The sequence below is a fragment of the Lutra lutra genome, chromosome 1, assembly GCF_902655055.1.
Source record: "Lutra lutra chromosome 1, mLutLut1.2, whole genome shotgun sequence".
Lineage (NCBI taxonomy): Eukaryota > Metazoa > Chordata > Mammalia > Carnivora > Mustelidae > Lutra > Lutra lutra.
This window is the reverse complement of record NC_062278.1, coordinates 91,010,884-91,037,356: the sequence shown is the minus strand read 5'-3', so window position 1 is coordinate 91,037,356 and position 26,473 is coordinate 91,010,884. Positions and strand designations below refer to the sequence as shown.

Sequence of the window (26,473 nt, the reverse complement as noted above, 5' to 3'; positions counted from 1 at the left end):
GAACGAATGAATGAGTTCAGCAGTGTATAGATATTATAGCAGAGTATAAAGTCAACACACAAAAATCAGTTGCATTTCTATATGTTAAAAAACAATCTGAAAAGGAAATTACAAAAACAATTCCATTCCTAATAACATCGAAAAGAACAAAAGATTTAGAAACTAACTTAAGCAAGAAGATAAGAGATCTCTAAAATGAAAAGTACAAAAACACTGCAAAAAAATTAAAGAAGACATAAATAAATGGAATCACAATTTAGGTTTATGAATTGGAAGACTCAATGTTCTTAACAATGCCAATACTATCTAAAGCAAACTACAGATCCATGTAACTCCTGTCAAAATCCCAAGGACATTTTGTGAAGAAATAGAAAAACCCATTCTAAAATTCATATAGAATCTCAAGGGACTCTATAACCAAAACAATTCTGAAAATGAAAACCAAATTTGAAGAACTCACTTCCTGATAGGAAAACTTACAACAAAGCTACAGTAATCAAAACGGTGTGATACTAGCATAAAAGCAATGGAATAGAATAAAGAATGCCAGAACTAAACCTTCACATATATGGCCCACTGATTTTTAACAAGGTGCCAAAACCATTCAATGGGGAAAAGACTTTTCCAACAAATAGTGTTGGGGAAACTAAATAGCCACATACAAGAGAATGAAGTACAACCCTTATCTAATACCATATGCAAAAAGCAACTCAAAATGGATCAAATACATGAATATAAAGTGAAAAACTATAAAACTCCTAGGGAAAAAAAAAACACAGGAGAAAAGCTGCATGTCACTGGATTTGGTAATAGTTTCTTATGCCAAAGGTATAGGCAAAACATGAAAAAATAGATAAACTACTTTATTTAAAACTGTAATTAAAAATACACAACAGAAGACACTACCAACAATAAAAATGAAAACTACAAAATTAGAGAAAATATTTGCAAACCACATATCTGATAAAGGATTAATATACAGAATATGTTGAAAATTTCTAAAAGTCAACAATAGAAAACCAACAAGCCAATTAAAAAAACCGACAAAGGACTTAGATATTTCTCCAAAGAAGATATACAACAAATGTCCAATAAGAATATGAAGAGATGTTTAAATCACTAGTAATTAGGGAAATGCAAATCAAAACTATAATGAGATACCACCTCAGACCCATTAGGATGACTACTATCAGGAAAATAAAAAAAAAAAAAAAAAAAAAGAAGAGAAGAAGAAGAAGAAAAGAAAGAAAAGATGTATTGGCAATGATGTGAAGTTGGAACCTCTGTGCACTGTTGATAAGAATGTAAAATTTGTAAAGCCACTGTGGAAAACAGTATGGTGGTTCTTCAAAAAATTAAAAATGAACATGACCTAGCAATTCTACTTTTGGTTACCTACCCAGAAGAACTGAAAGCAGGGTCTTAAAGAGATATTGGTAGTCATGTTTATAGCAACATTATTCATAATAGCGAAAATGTGGAAGCAACCCCAGTGTCCATTGACAAATGAACAGATAAGCAAAATGTAGTATATACATACAATGAAATATAATTTAACATTAGAAGGAAAGGATATTCCGAAATAAGCTACAGCATAGATGAAACTTGAGGACATTATGGTCGTGAAGTAAGCCAGTCACATACAGGTAAACACGTATGATTCAACTTATATAGTCTCTGAAGTAGGCAGAACCATCGAAACAGAAAGTAACATGGTGGTTGCCAGGAGCAAGGAGGAGGAATGAGGAGTTATTTTGTGAGTATAGTTTCAGTTTTCAAGTTAAAATAGTTCTGCGGATAGAGTGGATGGTGGTGATGGTTACACAACATTGTAAAAATATTTAATACCAATGAACTATACAGTTAAAAATAATTAAGATGATAAATTTTATGTTTATATATTTTACCAAAGTAAAAAGAAATGGAAATAAAAAATCACATAAGGTTTTCTTAACGTTTCTTTTTGAAATTGAACAATATCCTCAAAGGGACTACAAAGGCCCTTTTTCCCCAATCTCAGATGATCAGAAGCAATCTTAGCCATAAGGCCATCTGGAGGGTTTACAAACAGCAGCAAGGGACCAGAGGTTAATGGGAACACATATTCCTCCCAGCTGGCATATCAAAATTAGCAAAACATAAATGAACCAACAGAACTATCTTTTCACTATCTACTTTCTTTTCAAGCATTACCTCTGGAGCAATATGCAAATTTACTTCCTGGTACAATCTCCTGCCCCTCTCTTCTGTTAAAAATTTATCATCCTGGTAAACTGCCTCACCTTTAATATATTCCTTATTCTCCAATAGTTCCTTTTTCTTCCAAAATCTCCAAACAATTTTTTTAAATAATGTAAAATTATATTTTAATAACCAACCACTCTAAATTTTGGAATTACCAAGTATTGTGACTTAGGCAAACCTGAGAAGACAGCTGTCTCAGTCTTAATGTACTTCACGGAGATACCCATTTCACATTGCTTTTTAGTTCCTGCATTTACAATCAAGAAGGCTGTTGAAAGGTCATGGGGTTCTGGATTTATTCATGAGATCTACATAGAAGATATGACCTTTCAGATCTGGATTTAATCCAATGAACTACATCTCTTCCATTATTTTAAATGATTAAAATTTAGATGATTGTCAGAGCCCTGAGTCCTCAATAAAAATGCAAATTATTATTAATATATCACTTACTAATGTAAACAAAGATATATTTTGTAAATGTAATTATTAGATTCATGGATAAAAGACTGTAAAGCTGGAGTGATCGTATATACAAATATTCTTAATGTAACTAGTCATTTTATATTACTAATATTGGAAGTTGGATTTTGTATGACTTAATATTATTTAGGGTATTATTCTATAATAGCTCTGTGATTAGATTCCTAGGTTCAGTTTCTAGCTCTGCCACTTATATTTGTATGACCCTCATCAGTTAAGCCTTTGTGTCCTAATCTGCAAAATGTGTATTACATTTGTATTATCTCATAAAATTTCTGTGAAAATAAAATGAAACATGATTTAGGACTTAACATAGTGTCTGACACAGTGAAAGCTCAATAAGTGTTGGCTACTATTATTTTTAATGAACAAAAGAGACGTTGTAAGTCTAATTTTCTTATTGAACACAAAAATGTTATATTTCCTATAAAAATTATGATGTAGTTGCTACAAAAATGTGCAACAATGGAGTTATAAAAGACAGGAAATACCACATTATTCTTATTTGCCTGGTACATGGATGCAAATGAATGGAGGTGGCTTTAAGCAAAATTGTGAAGTGTCATACTTCCAGTTCTTTCTACAAATCTTGGTTTATGGCTTACATATACAGTTTTAGTCTCTGACTTATTATTTTTCTTCTCACTAGTCTTAAAACAACATGTATAACTGTTTTTCCTTCTTCAAGTCTATTTCCTAAAAAAACCCCAAAAATTATAGAAGGCAATACTAAGTACTTAATTTTGTTCTATTAAGATCTTTACTTTTTTGTTTTGTTTTGTTTTTAATTTAGTTCCCTCTGCTGTCTATCCCTCTTCTCCATTCTCTAAATCTGCCTCAGGAAATTTTAAACTGTGAACTCAGTTTACATCCTCACAGAAATTCAATGATCTGACTGCATAGAAAGCTGTTTTCCAACATTAAGGACTTGGGTCTACTTTTCTTTCATTGCTCTTTTTTCCTTTTCCTTTTTTCTTTTTCTTTCTCTCTCTCTCTCTCTCTCTCTCTCTCTCTTTCCCTTTCTCTCTCTTTTTCCTTCCTTTCTCCTTTCCGTCCTTCCTTCTTTCGCTCTTTTCTCTCCCTTTCTCTTTTCTCTCTCCCTTTCTTTCTCCCTTTCTCCCTCCTTCCCTCCCTTCCTTCCTTCCTTTTTTCCTCCCTTCTTTCCTTCCTTTCTTTTTATTCTTTTTCTTTTTTTCCATACAGTCTATGTATCAACAACTACGGAGCTCCATTTCTCAGCATATGCAGTGTGCTTAATAATTTCCTATTAGAAATCTCTGAACTCTTCTAGTCTTTGCTAGAGCTGTCAGGTGCCAGTATTAAAGTATTCTCATAACATATATGGTCAATAAACAATTATGTCATTGTGTTCTACTTACTATAGGTGATATTAGAAAGTCCAAAGTGCAGAGACTTTTTGGGGAGTGATGAATACCACATTTGTGAATGGGTAAGGCCAGTCTTACTGAAAAGTTCATGCATACAGGGAGTCCTAAGGACTGAAAAGTGGTGGTCATCTAAAGTGATCAGAAAGAAAAACAGACACTAAGTTGGTATATACTATTTGAAATCAAGCAGCTGAATGAGAAAGAAGAATGAGAAGCATTAGAGAAACATGTTTTTCATTAGAATGAGAAACAGGGAAGAGACTATGCCAACATCATCTAAAACTGCACTAAAAGAAGAAAGAATATGGAAGTGAGGAATGAAGACAACTAAATGATACATAAGTTGGCTTGGTTATAAGCATAATTTTATATACATATATATAAGCAAAGCACTGTATTATTAAAATAATTATGATGACATCAATATAGTGTGATAACCTAATTTTGTAGGCAAATTATTAATACTATGTGCTAAGGATACAAATATGATAGGATTCTTATCCTTAGTATGCTTATTGTCTAACAGAATGAATTAGCAAGTCCATTAAATTTTATAAAATTGTACCTTCTAAATTAATGACACTGAATAGGAATTAAGCTGGGTAAGTCAGAGATGATTTGCTATTTTGATGACCTACAATACATTGCTGATATTATGAGAAAGAATAAAATAACTCCACGTGAATTCAAAACTTTAAATAAGATATAAACAGATATATTACACAAATATAGAAGTCTGTATTATTTTGAAATACATAAAACCAAAGATATTCTAAGTATAGAAGCATTTGAAGTTAGCAGAAAGAGCATGATGACCACTGTGAAAGATTAAATTAAACCTTTTTGATTTCTACCATTTCTTACATATTAGTCAGATGCAACAAACTGAAAAAAATTGTCATGAATATGACAAATGTTTAATATTAACTCATTAAAAAATTAAAATAAAGATTGCAAAGTTTATACTAATTTATCAATAGAAAAAGTTGCATGGATATTCAAAAGACAATACACTGGGTAGGGTATGATATGGCTGCTAAAAATTTAAAATTTTAATCACATAATTCAAGAGAAGTCAATTTAAAGAACAATGATATGTTATTTCTCCTATTGATTTACCAAAACTTTTAAAAAAGTGTTAGTTATTGATCAGGACATAAAAAAGAATCACTAGAAAAGGAAAAATTAAAGATAACAGGAGAAAAGTAAATGATGACACCTTTTTTAGGAAAATGAAAAGGAGTTTGAAATAGAGCTTAGTTAAAGATATTTGCTTTAAAGTGATTTCTTTTCCTCAGATCTCATGGAAGAATGAAAAGCTCTATATGTCAAGGCAATGATCCATATAAATGAGGGAGCCGAAGACAAGTATCTTGTTTTGGCTAAACTATATGCAAGACCAATAGCTAGAAGTAAAGAAAGAAATTGAGAAATCAGAATAGGGAAAACATTCAGTCATTAATAAAAGGAAACTGCCAGAGAGGAGCAAAAAGTAAAGTTCTATTTGGTTTTTGTAAATTTATAGTGAGCCATGTTTGTAGTGTGTAGGATCTTCTCCCCCTCATCTCCAGCAGATACTCTGTCATATCTACATAAAGATTGGATGTTTAAGTGATGAGCGGTCAGTAGTATGTCAGGGAAGATCATCAATAAAATAATATATCTCAGAATTACAGGATGGAAGAGTCCACTGAAATGAGGGAAATGCTAATATTTGAAAAAAGGTGTTGAGTCTATAATGGTTCTGGGTGAAATGAAAATGAAATGATTTCAAAGGAGATGAGTATAAGCTGGGAAGTATACATTTGGGAATTAATTCTGCAAGCTGAGGTGATGTCGTGGTACCTTTAAATCACATCATTATGAGCTGGAGTAGTTCTTTCAATCCTTTCATTTTTACAGGCAAAATAAAACGAACTGGCTTTTTGACTATGTTTCTTTCAGGTCTGTGGGAGGCTGAAGTTTAAATATGCTTATATTTCTTACAGGTACTTATATAAAAATCCAACGGTCTATGCTTATTACAAATATAGCGTAATGCCGGCGAGCTGCTCAAGTTAAAAACTAAACTAGTTAAAAGGCCAACCAATATTCCATTTCTTCTGAGCCCTTTGGATGTGATGTGTTTCCACAGCTGCTACAAACAGCTCCAGGTACAAATACTTCCCTAGCCTACCACTTCTCCTTCCCCATTTCAATCACACATAGATTACTATCATTGAAATTTCCCAAATTTTCTCAAGTCATTTGCCATGTTTTCCACACTCACAGATTCACCTTTTAGTGTAGCTTTAATACTCTAAAGAATATCAACCCACTATTTGACAGATCCTAAACTTGCCCTTGATACTTATTAGTTGTGTGACCTTAGGAAAATCATTTCTTGTCTCTGCACCTCAAATTTTTGGCCTGCAAAAACAAATATTATAAGTGTATTTGTATAACATATATGAAAGTACCTGATTAACAATAGAAGCTTGGTAAATAGTAGTGTCCTTTCTTCTCCCTCTCACCAGACTTCACTGCTTAGAATCTTCTAGATTTTCTCCTCTGGTCACTCTTCTTCACCTCTTCCCCCAGGCCCATATACAGTGTCCTCTCAAATCACAACCTTCTTTCCTGGAAGACTCTTCTGTTCCTACAAGTTCCCCTTGGATCCCTCCCCATCAAAAACATTTCCCCCTTATTTCCTCACCACCCTTCACCCTTTAGACTACAGTGTCTTTTGAAGGAAATTGTCAAACTCCTAAAAATTACCTTATTTCCTCTCAGTTCTAAGAGACTGCCAGTCAGTCTGGCGCTCACCATGTGAGACTTCCTTCCAGAGGTGCTTCATCAGAGCAGTGTGTGTGGCTCCTTATGATTTGCTTTGGCTCCCAGGTGCATAGAATTAGGGGTTATTTGAGGCTGAGAGGCATAGAGTAGTCAATAATTTCACATGAAGTCCTTTTGATTTGTTGCTGTAAAATGGAGAAAAGCGGCAATAGTTTGAATGAATATGGATTACAATAGAGCAAAGTACATCCATAGAATAAAATTGAGCATTTAATTAACATAGTGCACAGCTTTCAAGAATTTTAACTACTTATTTGTAGGAAACAGCAATTTCTCCGTAAGATGAAGAGACTGAAACTCATACACATTCTATACCAGTGCTAATAGAAATGCAATGTTAATAGAATTGCAATGTAATTTTAAATTTTCTGGTAGCCATATTGAAAAAAATGTTTTAAATAAAATTCTTTCAATAACATATTTTATTTAATACAAAATATCCAAAAAGTCATTTAAAGTAATAAAAAATTATGAGACATTACACTACTTTTTTTTTTTTAATTAAGTCTTCCAAATTCAGGAGTGATAATAGAGAGAGGATGAAAAACTCAACACTGATGGTGATCAGATAGATACAAGTTATGGTAGGCTAATATTAGCCTCCTGCTCCCAAAGATATCCACATCCTAATCCTTGGAACCTATGAACAGCAGTTACCTCTCATGGCAAAAAGGGCTTCATAGATGTGATTAAATTAAATATCTTGAGATGGGGAGATTATCCTGGATTATCAGAATGGGCTTTAAATGTAAATACATGTAAACTTATGAGGGAAGCAGAGGGATATTTCACCATAGAGGAAGAAAGATAGACAATATGATAAAAAAGCAGTGATGGGAGTAATGTGGCCATATGCCAAGGAATGTTGGCAGCCCCCAGAAGCTGAAATATGAAAAGAACAAATTCTCCTCCAGAGCCTCCAGAGGGAATGTGTCCATGTGCAAACCTTGCTTCAGGCCAAGTAATACTTTTTGTGGACTTCTGGCATCCAGAACTGTGAGAAAATAGACTTCATGTGTTTTAAACCACCAAATTTGTGGTAATTTGTTACAGCAGCTACAAGAAACCAATACACAAGTCATTTAGAATAAATTAATAACATTACATTCTCTCCTTTGTTGTCAATGTCCAAAGACCTCCCAGAAACTGCTCAAGTATCAGTGCTGAAAATGTCTTACATAATCTTTCATCTCATGTGGTTTCATCCATATGTTGAAAACTTCCAAATTTGTATTTCTTTCACCACGCTCTTATACTTCAAAGCAATATTCACTATTATTTCCTGGTCATTGCCAATTTTATGTACCACAGTCATCAGCAACTAACCATGCCCAAGTTGAACTCCTCATCCTACTTCAAACTATCTCTTCCTTCCCTTGATGAGTAAATGAACCAGTGACCCATATCTAGGGTAACATAGTTTATGCTGAATATTTATAACTAATTTTTCACTGATTACTGGAATGTTCATTTTACAATAAACTCTTTTAGCAGCAAAGACAAAAAATTTAAAATCTAAGAAATAGATATTTAGTATAAAATCTATTAGTAAATGTTGCTGTGAATTTCACAGAATATTTGTAACTTTATCTACTGTATGTGTAGCTATGATTTCACATGTCACAGGAAAACCAAATCTTCAGGGGGAAACAATAGCATTTAGTTTAAAATTTTAAAAAGAAAATCATGCCAGTAGATCTTGATTTAATACAGGAAGTGGGTTTATATATATAAATCATGCTGTGAAATATGTGTTTCCATTTAGATTAAATGACTATTCTAAGTTAATTTCACTTTTTCAAACTCAATTTTTCTTATGCATATACAAAAAGTATAACAAAAACTGTTCATGGGTTGGCTCTATTTTCCAAAGAAGAACTTTGCAAAGGGTTAAATGATACATGGTTTAAATTTTCTCAAGTTATTTTAAATAGAAAGTAAGTTTAATTCCAATAATAGTTATATTTTCATCTAATCAATGGACTCTAAAGCTTTTTTTTTTAAGATTTTATTTTTTTATTCAACAAAGAGAGTGAGAGAGGGAACACAATCATGGGAGTGAGAGAGGGAGAAGCAGGCTTCCCGCCAAGCAGAGAGCCCAACCTGGGACCCAAACCCAGGACCCTGGGATCATGACCCGAGCTAAAGGCAAATGCTCAACCAACTGAGCCACCCAGGTGTCCCTCTAAAGCATTTGGAAGTTAATTATTCTATGGTGAAACATCTGAGATATACTGTGATTATAATTCCAAATAGTTAAAACTTCAACCTTAAAGACTAAAATGATAAGCTTTTACAGAGATAAAATATAAATATTTGTAGATCATGAAGTTATAATAAAAGCAATATTCTTTCTGAATTAAAAATGTACAGAGAGAGAATATATTTAGAATTTGTTTTGTACACACAAACTTAATAATTATCTAACAATTTTAGTATATTGCCAGTCTAATATGCAAGCCATAAACTATAACTTCTGTAAATACACAAAAGCCACTTACACAGAGGTTTTGATACTTTCTCTTTGTTTCCCACCATCAATAAATTTATATAGATGTTTCAGTTTTTAAAGCAACCTTGTAAACCAATCTAAGTACAATAGTACTGAACTATATTGTGAAAGAGTTTTCTAAATTTTGGTTAACTTTCACTCTTTTCTTGGAAATCTTTTAAAAAAAAATGTCAACTTCAACGCTTTCAGAAAATTGAAACAATACTTGGAAATAGAAGGAATAAAAATTTTTCTTACAGAATTTTAAAAAATCTAAAAAAATCAGATGGTGAGAGCTCAAACGGTATATAATTTATTTCTGAAAATCTACACTTGAGCTACACAATAACTTGTATCTGAGAAAAACTTTTAAAGGTTCTTTTTTAACTGAATAAATTAATATTCTGTAATAGGATGGAATGAAATTGAGACAGCCTTTGTTTATAGCAGCGACTAAGTTTGATGAGATATTGAAAAGAATTATAGAGACATCTTTTTAAAAATTTTTAAAATTTTAACATCTTTATTTTTTTCAGTGTTCCAAGATTCATTGATTATGCACCACACCCAGTTCTCCATGCATTACGTGCCTCCCTAATACCCATCACCAGGCTCACCCATCCCCCTCAACCCCCTCCCTTCCAAAACCCTCAGTTTGTTTCTCAGAGTCCATAGTCTCTCATGCTTTGCCTCCCCCTATGATTTCCCCCAATTCACTTTTCCTTTCCTTCTCCTAATGTCCTCCATGTTATTCCTTATGCTCCACAAGTAAGTGAAACCTTATGATAATTGACTTTCTCTGCTTGACTTATTTCATTCAGCATAATCTCCTCTAGTCCCATCCATGTTGATGTAAAAGTTGGGTATTCATCTTTTCTGAAGGCTTAGTAATATTCCATTGTACGTATGGACCATATCTTCTATATCTATTCATCTGTTGAAGGATATCTAGGCTCTTTCCACAGTTTGGCTATTGTGGACATTGCTGCTATGAACATTGGGGTACATTGGCCCTTCTTTTCACTACATCTGTGTCTTTGGGGTAAATACCCAGTAGTGCAATTGCAAGGTCATAGGGTAGCTCTATTTTTAATTTTTTGAGGAATCTCCACACTGTTTTCCAAAGTAGCTGCACCAACTTACATTCCCACCAAGAGTATAAGAGGGTTCCCGTTTCTCCACATCCTCTCCAACACTTGTTGTTTCCTGCCCTGTTGATTTTGGCCATTCTAACTGGTGTAAGGAGGTATTTCAATGTGGTTTTGATTTGGATCTCCCTGATGGCTAGTGATGATGAACATTTTTTCATGTGTCTGTTAGCCATTTGTATGTCTTCTTTGGAGAAGCATCTGTTCATGCTTTTGCCCATTTGTTGACATGATTATCTGTTTTTGGGTGTTGAATTTGAGAAGTTCTTTATAGATCTTGGATATCAGCCCTTTGTCTATAGTGTCATTTTGAGAATATCTTCTCCCATTCCATGGGTTGCCTCTTTGTTTTGTTGACTGTTTCTTTACTGTGCAGAAGCTTTTGATCTTGATGAAGTCCCAAAAGTTCATTTTGCTTTTGTTTTCTTTGCTTTTGGAGATGTGTCTTGAAAGAAGTTGCTATGGCCGATGTCGAAGAGGTTACTGCCTATGCTCTCCTCCAGGATTTTAATAAATTCCTGCCTCACTTTGAGGTCTTTTATCCACTTGAGTTTATCTTTGTGTATGGTGTAAGAGAATGGTCGAGTTTCATTCTTCTATATGTAGCTGTCCAATTTTCCCAGCACCATTTACTGAAGAGACTTTTTTCCACTAGATATTTTTTCCTGCTTTGTCAAAGATTATTTGATCATAGAGTTGAGGGTCTGTATCTGGACTCTCTACTCTGTTCCACTGGTCTATGTGTCTGTTTTTGTGCCAGTACCAGGCTGTCTTGGTGATCACAGCTTTGTAGTAAAGCTTGAAATCAGGCAACATGATGCCCACAGCTCTGTTTTTCTTTTTGAACATTTCCTCAGTGATTTGGGGTCTTTGCTGGTTCCATACAAATTTTAGGATTCTTTGTTCTAGCACTTTGAAGAATGCCAGTGGAATTTTGGTCAGGTTGGCATTAAAAGTATAGATTGCTCTAGGCAGTTATAGACATTTTAACAATGTTTTTTCTTCTGATCCCTGAGCATGGAATTCTCTTCCATCGTTTTGTTCTTCAATTTCTTTCTTGAGTGTTCTGTAATTCTTCAAGTACAGATCCTTTACCTCTTTTGTTAGGTTTATTCCAAGGTATCTTATGGTTTTTGGTACTATAGTAAATGGAATTGATTCTCTAATTTCCCTTTCTATATTTTCATTGCTAGTGTATAAGAAAGCAACTGATTTCTGTGCATTCATTTTGTATCCTGCCACATTACTGAATTGCTGTATGAGTTCTATTAGTTTGGGGGTGGAGTCTTTTAGGTTTTCCATATAAAGTGTCATGTCATCTGGGAAAAGAGAGAGTTGACTTCTTCTTTGCCAATTTGAATAACTTTTATTTCTTTTTGTTGTCTGATTGCTGTTGCTAAGACTTCTAGTAATATGTTGAACAACAATAGCAAGAGTGGACATCCTTGTCATGTTCCTGATCTCAATGGGAAGGCTGTCAGTTTTTCCCCATTGAGAATGATATTACTGTGGGCTTTTCATAGATGATTTTATGAAGCTGAGGAATGTTCCCTCTTTCCCTATATTTTGAAGCATTTTAATTAGGAAAGAATGCTGTATCTTGTCAAATGCCTTTTCTGCATCAATTGAGAGGACCATGTGGTTCTTCTCTCTCTCTCTTTTTTTTTTTTTATTTGTTCTATCACATTGATTGATTTGCAAATGTTGAACCACATTTGCATCCCAGGGATAAATCCCACTTGGTCATGGTGGATAATCTTTTTAATGCACTGTTGGATACTATTAGCTAGGATCTTGTTGAGAATCTTGGCACCCATATTCATCAGGGATATTTGTCTGAAAATCTCCTTTTTGGTGGGTACTTTGCCTGGTCTGGGGATCAAGGTAATGCTGACTTCATAGAAAGAGTGTGGAAGTCTTCCCTCTGTTTCTATTTTTTTGGAAACTGCTTCAGGAGAATAGGTATTATTTCTTCTTTGAATGTTTGGTAGAATTCCCCAGGGAATCTATCAGATCCCGGACTCTTGTTTTTTGGGAGGTTTTGATCACTGCTTCAATCTTGTTACCAGATATTGGTCTATTCAGGTTGTCATTTTCTTCCTGTTTCAGTCTTGGAAGTTAATAGGTTTCCAGGAATGTATCCATTTCTTCTAGGTTGCTTAATGATTAGCATATAACTGTTGATAATAATTTCTGATGATTGTTTCTATTTCCTTGGTGTTAGTTGTGATCTCCCCCCTTTCATTCATAATTTTATTAATTTGAATCCTCTCTCTTTTCTTTTGGATTAGTTTGTCCAGTGGTTTATCAAACTTATTGATTCTTTCAAAGAACCAGCTTCTAGTTTCGTTGATGTGTATCTCCAGTTTCTAACTCATTGATCTCTGTTCTAAGCTTAATTATTTCCCTTCTTGTGTGTGGAGTTGGTTTAATTTGTTGTTGATTTTCCAGTTCTTTAAGGTATAGAGACAGCTGGTGTATTCGGGATTTTTCAATTTTTTTGAGTGAGGCTTGGATGGCTATGTATTTCCCCCTTAGGACTGCCTTTGCTGTATTCCATAGGTTTTGGACCTATGTGAGAATGTGTCTTCATTCTCATTGGTTTCCATGAATTGTTTAAGTTCTTCTTTGATTTCCTGGTTGATCCAAACATTCTTGAGCAGGATGGTCTTTAGCTTCCATGTGTTTGAATTCCTTCCAAACTTTTTCTTGTGGTTAAGTTCCACTTTCAAACCATTGTGGTCTGAGAATGTGCAGGGAATAATATCAATCTTTTGGTATCAGTTGAGCCCTGATTTGTGACCCAGTATGTGGTCTATTCTGGAGAAAGTTCCATGTGCACTTGAGAAGAATGAGTATTCTGTTGTTTTAGGGTGGAATGTTCTGTGTGTATCTATGAGGTCCTTCTGGTCCAATGTGTCATTCAAAGCTCTTATTTCTTTGTTGATTTTCTGCTTAAGTGATCTATTGTTGAGAGTGATGTGTTCAGATCCACAACAATTAATGTATTCATATCAATACAACTTTTTAATTTTTTTAAACATTTGGTTTATGTAGTTGGCTGCTTCCACATTGGAGGCATAAATATTTACAATTGTTAGATCTTCTTGGTGGATAGACCCTTTAATGATGATGTAGTGTCCTCCTGTATCTCTGCTTACAGTGTTTAGCTTAAAATCTAATTTATCTGATATGAGAATCACTATCCCAGCTTTGTTTTGAGGTCCATTTGCATGGAAGATGTTTCTCCATCCCTTCACTTTCACTCTGGATGTATCTTTAGGTTCAAAATGTATCTCTTGTAGACAGCATATGGACGGGTCCTGTTATTTTATCCAGTCTGCAACTCTGTGCCTTTTTATAGTTGCATTTAAGTCATTCACATTGAGAGTGATTATTGAAAGATAAGTTTTTATTTGACATCATATTGCTTGTGAAGTTCTTGTTTCTATACATTATCTCTGTAACTTCCTGTTCTATGTCATTCTTGGGTTCTTTCTTCTTTTATAGAACCTCACTTAGTATTTCTTGTAGTGCTAGCTTGGTGGTCACATAATCTTTTAAGCCTTGTTGGACTTGGAAACTCTTTATCTCTCCATCCATTCTGAATGTCAGCTGAATGTCTGGATAAAGTATTCTTGGCTGCATGTTCTTCTCACTTAATGCTCTCAATAGGTCTTGTCCTCCCTTTCTGGCTTGTCAGGTTTCTGTGGACAGGTCTGACATTTTTCTGATGGTCCTTCCTCTGTACATAAGGAATCTCTTCTCCTTAGAAGGAGTTTTGTTGGGGTTTTACAGTTTTATGGGAACCCTGTTGTTATTGTCCTGTTGTTCTTTGTTTGTGCTTGTCTTCTGGGGGAGGGGCCTGCTGCATTGTTTTTCTGTCAGTCTTGCTTGAGCTGAGTTGTCCTCCCCACTAGCAAGGGGCTGGGCTCTGTGGAAACCGATTTTTTAGGTTTTTATTCTCTGGAGGTTTTTGTTCTTGGGTGGCTTTTTGCAGCTTCTCAGAGGGTTAGCGCAAAAAGTAAAGTAAAAAGTAAATTGTCCCCACCCAGTCCTTGGCCTCAGAGAGAAGTCTCAGTCTGCTCCCTGCTGGATGATCCAGAACATACAGACTTACCCTCTGCAATTTCCGCTGAACACCACAACCTCCCACAGGTGGTGTGCACTCCCAGCCACCATCTCAGTGGTCACCGGAGGCCCTCTGCTTGTCTCTGCACCCCTGTGATACTAAAACTGCCAGCGATATTGGTCTGGGGGAGCCCAATACTAGCAGCTATTGGGACTGCTGTCTGGGGCCCATGTCCATGAGCCAGCTGTGGTGCAGGTCATGGAAGGCTGCGGGTTCAGAGACCACCCGCTGCTGCTGACACCAGGCTCTCTCACGGTCAGGCAGGGGTGCGCGCAGCCTAAGTGGTGGTACAAGCAGTGGAAAGCTGAGGGCCCAGGGGGATTGGAGCCCCCACCAGATTCTCTCAGGCACCGGTGGTTGCCAGTGGTGACTGTCCTAGGACGGTGGGCTTAGGACCATGCCTGTGGCCACCCAATTCCACCTGTTGCCCCTTAGGGCTTTTTGCTCTTTTTGAATGCCTTCAACCAGACTCCAAGTTAATGCTGGTCCCCAACCACAGGGCACTTTTGTATTGGGGTATTACTTTTCCAGTGGGTCACTTCTGGTGGTTCCCTTCCCCTTCTGCTTATCTTCTGATACCAGTCCAAATGTACCCACTCCACTTTACCTCTCCACCAATGTCTTCTGCCCCCGTAGAGATCCAGAAGTGTATAATCCTACATCCCAGGCTGATTTTCTGGATGTTCAGAATGTTCTGGTAGATATTTAGCTCACTTCAGGGAACCGGTTGAAACAGTGTCCTACTTCTCTGCCCTCCTGCTCCTCCTCCCCTTATACAGTCATCTTATTTGGTGAATTTTGTTACATGAAAATACTTGTTGAAAAACGTTTGAATAAAGAAACGTTTGAATAAAGAAAAAAAACTTTGAATAAAGAAAAAAAAACAATGCTGTTAAAAATACTTGAGCTAAAATTTTTATGTATTTCAATAAAAAACAGAATGAAGATCTTTTATTTAGCAGAATTAAGTCTGAGTTTAAATGTACCTTAGGAAAAATACAGAAGACTTTTCTCAATTAAAAATATTTCTGGCCTACAGAACTTTAACAATTGAAGCAGTCAACTACTTCAAATTTATTAACCATAAAATACAACTTTGAAAAACACTGCAAACAATTTTACTTAAAAAATCATCTGGACACATTAAAAAATACATTCTATTGTGACATAGTTTGAGAGACAGATACTGCTTAGAATCTGATTAAAGTATATTAATGTAAACCAAAGATAGTAATTCTACTTATGTAATTTTTCAATGTTTTGCTTTGCTTTAATATATACATTATAAGTTTATTTATTTAATTTATTTATTTATTTTAAAAGATTTTTATTTATTTATTTGAGAGAGAGAGTGAGCGAGAGAGAAACCATGACTTGGGGCAAAGGGACAGGGAGAAGCAGGCTCCCTGCTGAGCAGGGAGCCCAATGCAGTACTCAATCCCAAGATCATGACCTGAGCCAAAGGCAGTCGCTTAACTGACTGAGCCACCCAGGCGCCCCAAAGGTTTGCTTATTTTAGAACCCTCTTTCATTTTCATAAGTTTTCTGATTTGGACTAAAAAATTACACAGTGTTCTTATTCAAAACTGAAATCATAGAGCCATCTGGCAGATCTTCCTTCTCTCTCAGGAGCCTGACCTCACATGCAAGAGATCACTATATCCCTACCAATTTTTTCCGCACTTTCTACCTTCCTTCCTTTCTTTTTCCTTCCTTCTTTCTTTCCTTCCTTCATTCCTTCCTTTTTTCACCCACACAATGTTTTGTTGTTGTTGTTGTTTTTTAATTTCCATTCAGCTATAAACAAACAGCAGAAGTAACACAACATTCCACAACTCCAGAACCATTTACTTACACAGACAAAGTGTAACCAGTTTAACAGATGCAGCTGGGATTTCTGAGAACCTCTCACCCAGTACTGCACCTCAGGGAGATAGCCTGGCCTTAACTTAAGCCTAATAACTTAAGTGACTCTCCCTATTGCTCTTTCCAGTACTGCTCTTTAAAGGAGCCAGAGTGGGACACTGTCCCCACTAACAAGTCTTGAGATGTACTACATTGGTGTCTAGTGGACAGGCCAGCTTCTGTCTTGGTGAGAGACACGGCCATGAAAACATGCCCTTGAAATGCCATCTTGCACAATTCTGGACTCAGGCTCACAAAAGCAGAGGCAATGAATCTCTCTTTCTCTTTTTTTAAACCTCTCTTAAAGATTAGTTGATGCTCTGCTCTATTACTATAGACCTGGTTTATTACCTCCATTTTTTCTTCTTTAAATTCTGGGTTGTTATTTTTTTTATAATTTGATGACCCCATCCTAGTACCAAAATATCTCCCAAAGTGGAGTTCAGATTTAATCAAAATGTAAACCAGGGTATGACCCTCTAGAATTATATAGGATAGGCAGAAGGAAAAGTCACCCTAAACCACTACCTTATTGCTCAGGCCTCACCTGTGAAAATGGGAACTGGGAACATGCATCATTGAACTTGAGATCACAGCTGGAGACCTCCAGGATGGTTTCTGTCTCCTAGCATTCCCCTACATCTTAGACAGCTGCTCCCAGTGTTTGTGAACACAGTCATCTCATTCAGCCTGTCAACATGTGCTGGCCACCGGCGGTCCGAGTTCATGCTTTATGTGGAAAGGTGCCCCTTTGAATTTGCCACAGTGGTCTCCAGATCAGTTGCTGGGAATGGTCTTGTCACACTTCAGTGACCGATTCTGCTCTTAAACCAGCCAGATGTAGCAGTGAAGGCCTATCCCCATGGGAGGCCCAGAGCCACCAAAATGGTAGAAGACTGTGCCACTGCTGATGTCATTGTCTTGCATGTTGACCCCCCAAAAGGGTGCCATTCCCTGCATTTGGGGTCCTTCCTGCTGGGTGCTTCTGGATCTGTCATGACCAAGTGGAGTCCACCCAGTTCAAGGATATGCCATGCAACACTAGTGGGCCAGTTCTTAACCTAGGCTGGGTCAGCAATGTCCACCTCCGCCCTGGTGTATCTGACCTGCAGCAGATGCTGCCGCTGCTCATCCATGTCCTGCAGGATCGAGGGCTGGGACCATTTGCTGAGGTCGACTGGCATCATGGGCCAGCTGGACAGACGTCTGGGAAGAGTCTCGGGAGGTAAGGCACCAGCCTACAGCTGACTCCAACCAGTCTGCAGACTGTTTCACCACATTTTCTTATTTTCACTTTATTGGCTTAATTTAGGTCCTCATTATGTCTTACAAAACTATGTGGCGGTCTCCTACTTTATGTCTTTGCCTCTACACACTTTCAATTCATTAGACTTACTGTGCTTACAGGAATTTTCAAAACAAAAAAATCATATTTCATTATTCAAATGCTCTCTTAGCAGCAGGGGTACAATATTAGCCACAGCCTAAACTCCAAATTCCTTTGAGGAAATTACAAAGTATTCTGTGGTTTAGTTTCTGCCTTTGACTTTATCATATAACCGGCCCCACCTCATTCAACTCAAACTGCATGCTACTCCTCTGCCATTGCACATGATTTTTTCTCTCTCCTGAAGTGAACGATTCAGTCTTAAGCACTTAAAAATCCTTGGCAGGCTTCAAAACCTAGTTCAAGTGACTTTTCCTCTGTAAAGCCTTCCTTGCCTATGTTGCAAATTTGAAATTATACTTTTCTTTGTCCAACACTATGTATCCTGAGCGTGTGTGTGTGTGTGCGTGTGCATGTGTGTATCAGCACTTACCATGCCAGATTTTAATCATTATTTTAAGCTAGCCAAGTGGTGACATTTAGTTTTGTATTTACAATGCCAGTTAAAAATAGATACTCAGATATCTTTGTTTCCTCAGTGGATGGATGGATGGATAAATGAATGATTACCCTACTCACAGACTATTCAAGCTCCGTTATTTATATTTTAGCATGTTATGTGTTTCTTATGGTTATACAAAGACACATAAAACCAATGCAAAACTCAGAAAAGACACAATGCAAAAACTAAACTGATAAAGAATGATAAAAGATTCAGACAGATTTATTTGCCAGGATGTGCGTGTTTTTTTCTTTGTTTTGCTTCTTAGATATGGAAGTTTGCCCTCAACAGTGCTGATTATTCAGTCTGTCAAGAACACTTGAATTTGTGTATTTAATTAAAGAATTTCTGGATTATTCCATTTTCCATTAGATTATCATTGTCTAGCATACATGACATAAAGGGCATAAAGTTTTGCATATCAAAACTAACTCTTAAGTTATATTATAATTTATTTTGTGTCATTCTTTTATAAGAACTCTAGCAAATGTATTTCTATGTCATTTTCTATAACCGATATAACCACATCACTTAGAACATAATGTGAGGGGTTAAATTTGTGCATAAATGTAGTATCATCAATTTATTTGTGGTTGCCCAAAGTGTTTTCTGTGATTTCAATTTGGATGTGAAACACCTAAGATGCACTTAGTAAATTCTTTTACTTGAATTAAACACTTGCATTTTCTAATTTATATTTTCTGTCTCTTATTTGTTCAGACAGCAATTTAGAAATTTTGACAGGATCAAGGATAGAAAAGATAAAAAATAGTCAAACTTATGTTTGTTATTTGGTTGTATATTAATTCTAAATTTTGCCTTTTGTTCCATAAATGGTGGCTTCAGATTTATATCTGTGTATGTGGAAGTTCTGAAATCTTTCATGGACTCCATTAAATTTGATACTAATCATAATGATGTAAATAGGTGATGATGAAGATGACAAAGATTATAATAGTAATAATTCTTTGCAATTCTTTACAAACAACACTATTGCATAGTTAGGTTAGGGACTATTAGGTACTATTACACTCATGTCATTAACCAAAGAAGTACATTTAGGAGAAGTGACTTGACCAAATACACTCTCCCTGGAAGAGGCAGGTCACATACACAAGTCAAATTTAATATTCTTTCCACTACATATGGATATGATTAATGAGACTATTTGATTACGTTTGAATGTTACAGAAATGAAATTAATTTCCTAATAAGAATTTTTGAGGATATACATTTATAATTTTGAGGTAGTTTTTAGTATCAATTTCTTCCTTGGAGGAGGAAATAGAAAAAGGCCACCATTTTGAAGATAGCCGATATTCCCTCTTTAAAATAATTTTATCATTAAGCATTATCCATTAGGAGGACGATAATGTGGGTCCAGAGAAAGAAGCTATTTGTACGTAACAGCAACTCTCCTAAATTTAAGAACACATACTGCATTTCAAGGCACATGGGCAATTTTGGCCAATTTGGGATTGGAATTATGGAAGGAATTATGAAAGTTAAGTTCTTTCCAAACAGCATGAGTTCATGACCATAAGATGCAGATGAGAGAGCAGAGATCTAGGAACCATGAACATACAGAAAAAGTTATTTAAAAATAACAACTTTGGGGCACTTGGGTGGCTCGGGGGGTTAAGCTTCTGCCTTTGGCTCAGGTCATGATCTCAGGGTCCCGGAACCAAGCCCCGCATCCACTTTCTGCTCAGCAGGGAGCCTGCTTCCCCCGCTCTCTCTGCCTGCCTCTCTGCCTACTTGTGATCTCTGCCTGTCAAATAAATAAATAAAATCTTTAAGAAAAAATAACAATCTTATTAGTTGTCTTACTGAATAAAAATTTAAAACTGAAATGTTTTGCAACAAACTAAGATCAGGCCAGTTTGTTTGTACTAGAAAGAAAGAAATATATAAGTAGTGTAGAATATGAATAGCATTCTGAATATTAAGAACCTATAACAAAAAAATCTCTAAATTGATATTGTTTCATTTATAATGAAATATAATATAATTTGTTAAAAGTTTCCCCCTCCCCCCAAGTACTTTCCTTGAGAAATTCCATTTTTTGATTGGGTATAATCCCCAACCAGCTACTACTAACATCAAAACAGAGAGATACTCTGTCTAAATCATGGGCTCCATTTCACTGCATAAACAGTCAACGGTTTTTCAGTAGAGAAACCAGTTATGATCATACAGTTAAATAATAGCTCTCTACCTGCCAGATTACTGTGATTTTTGGCATCTTTGGCATACACTCTTAATTTGGCCAAACACTATTTCAGTTGCTGCCATGTCATTCCCAAAGGTATTCTTTGGCTTCTAAATTGATCAGACATCTGCAGTGTTTCCAGGAATGAGGTTTAAAAATACAACAGTGATTCTGTGGCAAGGTATACAGAGGCTTGGGAATTCAAATACACAGGTTTTTTTTTTTTCCATTTGGGAGTTATAATACATCTCCTATCTATGACAAACTTTCATATTTGCTCTTCAGAAGTTTTAAAGCAAAGTATAAATATATGATGAAAGTTCAAAGCACTACAGCCATGTTGGTAAAATTTTATGTAGCTAAAAACAGGATTTTTTAAAGAGCAGCTGTTAAGAACTATCCCTCCACATTGTGGTTAATTATAAATTTCACAGACTTATTCCTCTCAATTTAATCTCCCTAATCTCTCTCGATTTAACTTCAAACGTCTGGTTTTACATCACTTTCCCTAACTATAACCAGGATATTCATGTTTATGTCATTCTCTCTTTTATAGACTTTATAAAGAACAAGTCTGATATTTATACTTTTTAGAAATCTGACTACATTCTGTTCAAAATTTCCCAATATTATTCTTCTAAACCTGAAAGTATTTTAAAGTATCCATTTTTCCTTTTTAATTTTTGCTATTGTTATTTTATGGATTTCTAATCTCACTTAACTGCTATTTACCAAATTTTCTCTTCAGCATATTTTGTCTCTTCTCTCAGTGTAACCATTTTTAATTCCTACAAAATTTTCAAAAACAAATATATCTTTCCTTCTCATTGAGGTTTTATTTCAAACAACTTAAAAAAGAAGATATTACCCTACTGTTACCTTAATTCTCTTCCAAGTGGGACAGTGTTGATTTAGATCAGCAATTCCAAAGGTTAATATGTCAAAAGGGGGGAAAAATATTTTCTAGGGCCAATTAACTTTAGGATTCATTTGATCAGACATGATTAAATAAGATTTTTAACTGTAAAATTTTATAGAATAATAGACAAATAAAATTTATAAGTCTCTAATGGATTCTTCCAAACTAATTTGTCCAAAGAATCTCTTGCGTCCAAGAATCCTATAAATCAGTATTTACCCAAACCAGTTTATAGAGAATGTGGGCTAAATGTCAAGCACTTCAATATATTGTACATAAACTATCTCTGTTTCTTTGCTTTTTCTCTCTCATGTGTCCCTACCCTCCCAGGATACATACCTAGTATACTACAATTATTCTTCTAATCGTGGGAGATAGAGTGATAAAAGTATAGAAAGGTCATAGTTCCAAATAGGGGAGAAAAATTTAATATACAAGTTAGATAATTCAGTCAATGATGACTGCTATGCACAGAATAAAACAGTGGATGAAACTGAGAAACTGAGGTAGTTCTTTAGATTGATTTTCAGATCTCTCTGAGAAGATGATATTTGGGTTGAGACCTGAATGAAAACGGAAAGCCCAGCGTGAAAGTCAGAGGGCAGAGAGCTCCAAACAAAGGGAAAAGCATATGCAAAGCTTCAAGAGTGGAAATAAATTGGTGTTTTCCTGGAACTTAGAGCATCCTAGTACGGTTAGAGCAAAGTCAATGAGGAGGAGCAAGAGATAAGCAATAAGACTGGTGAGAGAGAGGCAGTGACCATATCATGTAGAGTCTTGTATGGAGCTTGGATTTTATTCTAAGTGCAATGAAAAGCCATTGGAGGATTTTAAGCAGAAGGGTGCCATGAATTTTAAAAGATCACACTGTCTGCTGTGTGGAGAATGGCTAATTAGGGAGCAAAAGTAGAACCAGACAAACCATTAAATAGACTATTGCATTAGCCCAGATGAGCAAAGATTTCTTGGAGTAGGGCAGTAGCAATGCAAATGAGATGTATTTTGGAAAGAAACAACAGGATTTGCTGATGAGTATGCTATGGGAGCTGAGAGAAAGATAATTAATGATAATTCCTAGGTTAGTATAATCAACAGAGTGGATGTGATGCTATTTATTGATATGAGAAATACTGGAGGAGGAAGATGGGAGGACAACAGGAAGATGAGAGCAAATTATGTTTTGAGACCCAAGTGGAGGAATCAAATAAACACCAATATATAGAGATTTGATGATAAGAGGAGAGATTATATATATATAGATATATATAGATTTGAAGATTGGAGAGTGCTTACTATAGATGACATTAGAAGTTATGGGACTGGATATATCACCTAGAGGGGTAAAGTTGACAGGAAAGAAGGGATTACTTAGGACCAAACCCTGGGGAGAGACCTATATTTTGGTATTTTTTAGTTTATAAATTATAAGTTTTTAAATTACCTATGTTTTGAGAAGTGGGCATTTTCAGGAAGCTTCAGTATCCTCTGAGAATTTATAGGTCACAGTTCTGGGGGAAACCAAAGAACAAAACTGTCAGATCAGGCCAAAATCAGATTTTGCAATCAGGTTCTCAATCAAAGGGGGCAAAGATCTGACGTCATATGACACTGAAGAAGTACAGTTGGAATATTCTCTGCCCACTTATTCTATAAAGAATTACCATTTATATTAAGGCATACACTTGATATTCTGAGAACAAAACTGAAACATCATGAATACTGATCTAGGCAAGGAAATGCAGCAAAGTTATCCAGGTCGTGCACTAAGCAAAACTTTATGTTAAGAGATCTATTAGAATAGATGCTTCATTGCCTCAGGCATTTAAGGACTTCTTTTGAAATGCTGCTAGTATTGCAAAGCATATAATAATCAATACAATACAATCTGAAAATTTGTTTCAGCTGTTAAAATAATTTAATAGAAATCCAGTAAATCCACAATAATGGAATTCACCAGCATAAAAATATCCATCTACATATCTGTATATCTATGTATTTGTCTATCTTTCTATCACTTAGTACACTGATATAATACTCCCCATTGATTATATCCTCCTCCAGATTTGAACTTTAAACAGCTCACACATCTTCAGAATGTTTTCTTTTTCATTTCTGAAGAAAACACTTTACTAGTGTTATTACATTGTTCCCAAGACAACAGAAAAACAAGCATAATGAAGTGATTCTATTTGAATATCTGCCTAAATTAGGATAGCTCTTAGGAAAACTGAAGATTTTGTCATAAGAAAAAAGATCATAAATATTTAGTAAGTCATTAAAATTAATTACTAGATACATAACAGTATACATTATGGTGCTATATGTGTATCATACTAATATGCTTTTACTAGGAAATAACTAGTGGGTTGGGTAGTCAGCAGTTCCCATTTTATAAAATATGTGTAATCACATTCTGGCTTTGTACACTATAGATGACGATAGACAGTGCAGCCATAGCTTTGGGGATTTGCAAATGAAGAATGGATTTTTGGAACCAAGGAGTGTTTACAAATTGTAGCAGACTCTTATTTACAGCCTAAATCTGCTTTAGATTAGAAAATTCCAGTGGTGATCATTCTTTTGAACAATGACCTAACACAGTGGTGGTGAAAAGTAGCATAGTAGAGGAAAAGTAATAAAATGGAGAGTGAAAAGATCTGAATCATTGCAGCAGGTTGATGGAAAGGGGATCCAGTATCATCAATAATTGATCAGACCTGTTCTGAAGGCATAGCTCATTTGATAATCAGGTGCTGTGATGAAAAGAATTTTCTGCACAGAGAGGTATAAAGAAAAAAAAAAAACCCTAAAACAAAACAAAACAACAACACCAAAAAACCCTTTTGTTAAATTTTATCAACATTTTCAAAGGACACACCATTGCATCACCTCCATCATTTCACTCTACCAATTTTTCCCTCTTTAATGAAATGCATAATTATTCACTATATTATACCATTATTATTTAGAAAGAAAACATAAATTTAATCTTTGTGCTTATCTTTTTAAATCCTATCTACATTTAATTTAGTATTTATAAACTGAATCAGATTAGCACATTTTGAAGATTTTATTAGGCATAGCAACATCTAAGGTTATTTAACATTGTGAGAAATAATGAACAATGGTCCTGTCCTCAAGCAGCTTGAAACTGGTTTAGAAAAAATAAAAATAAAATTATGTGAAAATGTAGTTAGAGTAAGAATCATATTAGAGCTTAAATAAATATTTTTAAATATAAATAATCATTAATATAACATGAAAGGCATAGAAAAGGTCAGAGTGATGTCAGCAAGATGGTGGAATAGGACCTTTTAACCTTCAACAGAAACACTGATTTGAATAGCTACCCATAGAAAGGAATAAGTTTATGGAAGTCCAGGGGTCCGTTTGAGAGATTCAAGCACTTCATTACAGCAAACATCCAAGAATAGATGCAGGAAGAAGATAAGAAAAAAAGCTTCAATTTATCTCTGTTATCCCTCACTGAATGTGGCACAGATCAATGGCAAGAGAGACATCTTTGACCAATGATTTCTCTCACAGGGGAAAGTGAGTGCTAAGTGAGTGCCTGGCTTCCCCAGCCTCGTAGGGCACTGAGCAGAAGGCACAATTCTACTACATAGCATAGTGCTCATAACTAATAAGACTGTAGTTAATATTTAAAAGAGGGTAGAAACTATATTGTGTCATCACACATGAACACACCAATCTTGTCTTTTCCCACCCAGTACATGGAGGGAAATAGAATGCCTCCATTATCTGGGGTAGTTTGCAATAAGGAGGAAAGGCGAGAACACTCCTAAACTCATTTTATAAGACCAGCATTATCCTGATACCAAAGTCAGTCAAGAGAAGAAAAGAAAAGAAGAGGAAAGAAAAGAATATTACAAGATAATATTATTGATAGATATCCAAAAATCCTCAACAATGCTGGCAAGTTGAAATTATCAGCACAGTAACAAGATCATAAACCTTGATCAAATGGGATTTATCCCTGAGATCCAAGGATGATTCATCATTTGTAAATTAATAAATGTGGTACATTGCATTAACAAAATGAAGTTTAAAAATCATATGGTCATCTCAGTAGATGCAGGGCATATGACAAAATTCAACACTTGTTCTTCATAAAAGCTCTCAGCAAGTTTGGTATAGAAGGGATATAATTCGACATAGTAACAACCATATACTAAAAGTCCACAGCTAACATCATACTCAACAGGGAGAAGCAGATGATTTTCCTCTAAGATCATAAACAGAATAAGGATACACACACTTGCTACTCCTCTTCAGCATAGTACTCAAAGTCCTAGGCAAGTAATTAGACAAGAAAAATAAATAGTTATCTACATTGGAAATTAAGATGCAAAATTATCAGTTTGCAGATGTCATGGTTTTATATAAATAGAAAATCTTAAAGACTACTCTAGGAAACTGTTATAACTAATAAACAAGTTCCACAAATTTGTAGGATACAGAATCAACATACAAAAATCAGTCACATTGCTTTGCACGGACAACAAATTTCAAAAAACAAATTAAGAAGACAACCCCATTTACAGTAGCATCAAAAGCATAAAATATTTAATAATAAATTTAACTGAGGAAGTGAGATATCTGTACTTTGGAAATTACAAACCATTGATGAAGGACTTTGAAGAAGACACAGATAAATGGAAAGACATCTCATGTTTATGGACTGAGAATATTAATAGTGCTACAATATCCATACTATTGAAAGGGATCTATAGATTATTCAGTTCCTATCAAAATTCCAATGGCATTTTTCAAAGAAATAGAGAAACAATCTTAAAATTCAAAAGA

The 26,473-nt window shown here is 35.2% G+C and overlaps 1 pseudogene; it reads right to left on the bottom strand.

Annotated features, from left to right (window-relative positions):
- Positions 1-17,262: 17,262 nt before the first annotated feature.
- LOC125099726 (phosphatidylethanolamine-binding protein 1-like) lies at positions 17,263-17,810 on the bottom strand (annotated as a pseudogene).
- Between the last annotated feature and the right edge of the window lie 8,663 nt (positions 17,811-26,473).